Genomic DNA, 5918 nt, shown 5'->3' on the forward strand with positions numbered 1-5918 from the left:
TCCTAGTTTCTTCTGTCCACTTTGTGTTAACAAAGAGCAAGTACTAGATACAAAATGTTGGTGATAAAGAAAAGAAATGCATGATGTCTAGTTATTTTAGCCATATGTTGCTTTTGGGGGGCACAGTACTGGGAATTGAACCTATGCATCCTAGGTCTTCTGCATGCGCTCTCACTGAGGAACTTGCTGTGTGGCTCAGGCTAGCCTTGGATTTTACTTTCCCCAGTGCTGGGAAGGCAGGTGTTCCACCACACCTTGCATTGAAATGTTTGTAAAGAGTCCTCAATGGTTAACTTGAAGGATAGATTCTAGAAGAAGGTGGGATTGGACTGGCTGAGTAGAGGAGCTGTGACTCCTAGAGAACCGTCTGTCTACTTCCTACAGTACTCTAAAGGAAGAGGACTTTTTGTAAGGTCTTTAATCATGTGCCCTTTTACTACTGTGGAAGACATGAAAGGTCATTGGTTAAAGAACGCTTACTGAATTCCATGTTGCCTTCAGCTTAGTGCTATTAGAAGAAGGTAAGGCCTTCCACTTAGCCTGCAAACCAAGCTACCAAGTCCAGGTTCTGTTTTACAAGCTTAGGAATGTGAGTAGCTAGAACAGTGGAATTCAGATTTTGGTGTAGATGTGGGGGTTTTTTGCTTCAGTCTGTACATCATTCCATGTGTGTGTGTGCACGTGCGCATGCACACACACACTGAAAGAAAAATGTTTGTGTGTACCTCAGACTTACTCAAACTAAAGTTGGGAGTGCTTTTAACAGATTTGCTAGTCTGCCTGAGTGTTTCCCCAGCTAGGAGTCAGAGATGGTCCACCTAAGAGTTAGAAGCCAACTTTACATTTACTGCTAGTTTGTTACATGGAGACTTTACAGTGGCAGTGAATTATCTTAGACCCTGGTTTCCTCCTGCTTTGCTGCAGTGACTCCAGATAGACCAGCTGCTGGTGTAGGGTAGGACTTCTCAGTTACTGATGACTGCTCTTACTATCTGGAGATGTTGAGGTTATTCCATGAAAGGTACTACAGCTATCAGGTATAGTCTAGACACACTGCTGAATTCTGTCTAACAGTAAAAATTCTTTTTTTTAGCCTAAAATATTATGATTCAAAAGTTGAAAAACCCTGGTTTATGTAAGCTCTTATCACCTTACTATAATATTGTTCCAGTACCACAGCCTGATTTCAAGTCTTCCTGTTGTTAGGATCACAAACTGCCTGGGCCTGTGTGAGCTCCTATACATTGCATAGACTGACCTACCAGATCCTTGAGGGAACCCATCTGCAGATCTTTCTAGATCCTTCCTCATCAATGTTTAGCCTCACAAGTTCTCTTGACATTATCATACCTCGGACTGTTCAGTGGGGAGACATACCTATATTCTGTAATATCTTGCCCCAAGAGTGGTCTCAGTATTAGTTGGCCCCCGTGCAGAAAGCAAAGTCAGCCACTTAGTGCTGGTGTGGTTCTTTTTCTCTAACGTGCAGGCATATGGTCTTAAAACTTAAAGCTCCTGTCCAAACTCCTGCAACCAACTTTCTCTGAACTCGGGAGTTAATCGGGCTTGCGGTAATCTGGGGAATGTTTGTGTTAGAAACTACCAAGTCTTGATAAGACAGTGATGGTTGTCACAACTTAATTTGCCCATCCCTACTATAGACGCATGGTAGCCTTGACAAAACCCATTATATCAGTGACTACCAGCCTGGTAGCCACTGGAAATGAGCTTGCACATCGACAGGGCCATTCCTAAGAATTACCTAACTGGATGGTTTTTCTGGAAGTCACCTACTTGCCTTTGTTTGGTGGAAGTGAGAGCTTGCTTAGCTTGATAACATTATCCCCTAAACTAGCTCTTCAGAAATACTGTCAGTTTGACATTAAGGCTGCCTTAGAGAGTAAAAATCTGTTGAGGTAAATAGTACACTAACCAAAGCCTAGAGGGAAATCTGAAGAAGGTAATGTCTGCTCGTTGAGGCTTTAAAAGTTTCTGACATTTTCTAAGAGTCAGATAATGTACAAGTGTGGATTCTGAGTGCCTACTCAGGACCAGGCTGGACCACTCTCAACTCTCACCAGGGGAGATCACACCCCTGTGGGTAAGTGATGAAAGCATGTCTGGGCAGATGTTCAACAAGTATTGCTTCAGGCGTTTAAGGGAATATATCAAGTTAGCACAACACTAAGCTACATGAAGCAGACCGCAGTGGCCTTATACAGCAAATACAGTGGAACTCAACTCCACAAGAATAATTCAGAAACTATCACCAGCCTTAAACAGGCATAGGGGACTGATTTACAAGTATTTTATTGTGTCAAGTTTTCAACAAAATGAGATATACATAAGGTGTGGTCCAGTACACCAGGAGGCAGGAAGCGGCAATAAGCAGAAATTGAGGAAGGGCAGATGTTGAACTTAACAAAGACCCTGAGTAAGCTAAATTAAATATATTCCTACCTATAGGACACTTTAAAAAGACAAGAGAAAGCATAGTCTAGCCTAAAACTACAGATAATGAATTAGGAATTATAGAGAAAGGTATTATGTGCATGCCTGTGTTGTAGCACTCAGGACTGAAGTAGGAAGATTGAAAATGAGGTTAAGCTAACTCAGAAAATTCTGAAGTTAGAAAGTGCAATTACCAAGTTAAGTTAAGAAGGGTTCCTATGTCAATTGAGATTATGCAGTTTGAAGAATAGGGAATAAAAGACCGAGGGGCTTAAGAGAAGGCTCAAAAGTTAAGAGCACTTGCTGTGTGATTATGGGGACCAGAAATCCCAGCACCCAAGAGAAGCTTGGCGTCCTGCCAAAGACCTCTAACTCCAGCTCCAAGGGATCTGACACCCACTTCTGATCTCACTGGACACACACAGTCTCATTCACACATTCATGCATTATATACACATTAAAAAACAAACAAAAAATGGGATTTTTATGTAACCAGAGTTCACAGTCAGCTGTATTTCCCAAAGATTAGGAAAACATCCACATCAAAACTTAAACATGAACATTCATAGTGCAAATAATAGCTACACAACCGAAATATCTAAACAAACAAAAGGTGATCCTTACATGCAATGAGATATTAATCGGCCATAAAGAAAAATGAGGTTACCTTGGCTTGGGTGAACTGTGAGAACATGCTGACTGAATGAAACCTCTTGGATCAGTTATCTGTCCCTGTATATCACATTCCGTGCTTTGGTGTAGTAGATAATAACCACCAAACAGTCTTTTGGAAATGATGGGCAGCTAGTCTACCCACCATTCGGTACCAGTTTTGCGATGCATAGTTCATCCAGCCTCCTTGGTTTTCAACATGCTCGGGTTAGCCACAAAATACTCCAGTTTCCATTTTATGTCTCCTCTTGGCCTACTTAGTCAAAACACCAGGTCATAAGACAAAAGGCCAGAACATGAAAGGAGTTTGTCATGCAGGGCACTTCATCTAGACGAAGTTCCACATAATTTGGAAAGAAGTATTACCAAGTCAGTTTCATTGCCCATGTTGAAACTTTTTCCTGTCAACCAGTACGGTGCTTTATAGAGTAAGTATCCATGAACAAATTGGTTCAATTGAAATTCAGTCTAGAGATTGTTTCTTATCTCTTCGGTTACTTCATAACTAATTGTTCTAGTGGTATGAATCATAATATAAATATTTTTGGAGATAGAGGTTTGCCAGGGGGTCGTGGCCCACAGGTTATCACTGCTCTAGAGCAACCCCATCTTCTACATCTGTTAGAAGCAAGCCAGATCATAGCCTGAGGCTCCTAGGAGATGGCTGTACTTCACTAGATCTGTTTCTCCCACCACCTACCTCACTTCTCTGATGGAGTCAAGGAAAGTTCATTTTTTAATGTACCCATTCATATTTTTCTAATCTCAGGTTCCATGTCCGAGTTTCATTGCTACCACCTCATTTATGTTATAGACATAACATAACTTGTTATATGTAATCAAGTTCCTAAGTCACTACAACCTTCCTGTCTGCTTTAAGCCTTGCTTAAGAGAACCTACCCAGTGTGGGGGAAAAAAAATCTGTCATAAGCCTTGAGCATCCCCACCAGCTTGTTCAGCGTACTAAGAATGCCAGGACCACTTAACTTTTCACCATGTTCATTTCTCAAGCTGCATTTATGCTGACCAATCATGAGGGATGGACAATATCTCCCTAGCACAAAATGTTCCCATCCTCTAGTACAATCCGCTGCATGTACAAGAGTCTACAATGGTTCATTGTGTTTCCTCTGCAGGACTTTGGACAATATAGGCGTATAGGAAAGGTCACCATTAGGCTCGGGTTACCCAAACTTTGCACATTCCCAAGATTTGCCTATCTTCCAGACTGGTTCTTTTGGGAAGCAAGCTCTGAACTAACATTCCTGCCTGAAAAGAATTGTTTGTATATGTAAGAACTTGGGCCATCGAATACTTACTTGATCAGATAGTGTGTTTAGCAAAATGATTTACGAGTATCTGTGTACCCTGGAGAAACAGGCTAAATAGCAAAGGTCAGTCATGAAAATGTCTGAGTTGGGGGGGAGGGGGCAGGGAGCGTGTAAAACTGACCCAATAAAAACCTAAGACACCAAGGGTCAGGTGAGCATGCTTGCATTGTCTATCATTATAAGGAGAAGGAAGCACAACCTGAGAAAAACCTCTATTTTGGATCTCTCTTGTCTGCTTCCTAGGAGATTAAATTTGTATTACAAATTGACAATGTGATCAATGAGTTACTGCTAGAAAAAAAATTTATGTTTTTCTCTAGAAGGCTGAAGCATGAATTGCTGAGGTTAGTCAGGCTGGCAATGTGCACCTATGTGACAGAATCCCTATTTAGAAGGGAGGGAGGGAGGGAGGGAGGGAGGGAGGGAGGGAGGGAGGGAGGGAGGGAGGGAGGGAGGGAGGAGAGAGAGGGGGGGAGAGAAGAGGAGAAGAGAATGAGAAAAAGGAGAAAGGAAGAAAGGAGAGAAGAAAGCCCTCATCACTGGGATCAGATGAACTTCTCAGACTAACATTTCATACTTGGGATGTCATTACACGGAATGTGTGGCCATGGCTCCACTGAGAAAAGATGCCTGGAAGCCTGCACCTGTCTTTGAATGTCAAGCCATGCCCCTTTTCTCTGTGCTAATTTTAAAACGTATCCTATCATTGTAATGAAGATGATGACGATGATGATGATGATGATAAATCACAAAACATTCAACAGGTACAACAGCTTTTCCTGAGTCCTTCAAGTCTTTCTAGTGAAACATTGAGACTTGGGGTACTCGAGGACTGAAATCCCCCGGGGAGCTGGCATAGGCATTATATTCATGCTGAGTGTCTTGTTTTTACTGTGAGTAATAAAAATTACTTGGTTCTGATCCAGCATCTCATTCCTCCACTCAGCCATGAAAATTCTCATGCCATGTAAAGTTTATGATATCCCCAAATAACCCTGCTATTCCTCTAGTACTTTAATAGCTTCATGTTGAAATGTGTACTCCTAATCCATCTGGAATTTATCCCTCTGCATTCTGGAAGGTTAGCAAGCTACTTAATCAAACTAATTATAATAGTACTCAACTAATCTGCATTTCTTAGTTCATTCTCTCTGTGTGTGTGCATGCTTGTGTTGCGCATGTGGGGGGGGATAGATAGAGAGAATTTCATTTGTTTATATTGGGTTGTGTTTGTTTTGTTTGAGACTGGGTCTCTGAAGTCTAAACTATCCTCAAAAGCATAGAAATTCACCTGCCTCAGCCTCCTTGCTGCTAACTAACCTCTCTTAAATTAAGTTTGAGTCATGTAACTTAAGAATTATATGTCATAAGCAGACTGAGGAAGAAAATCGTGTTAACACCTTCAGTTCTTGCCCACAAAACTTCTTTATTTTCTTTGATCCCATGATTGGATCTCCCCCACCA

Source organism: Peromyscus maniculatus, chromosome 19, assembly GCF_049852395.1.
Source record: "Peromyscus maniculatus bairdii isolate BWxNUB_F1_BW_parent chromosome 19, HU_Pman_BW_mat_3.1, whole genome shotgun sequence".
NCBI lineage: Eukaryota > Metazoa > Chordata > Mammalia > Rodentia > Cricetidae > Peromyscus > Peromyscus maniculatus.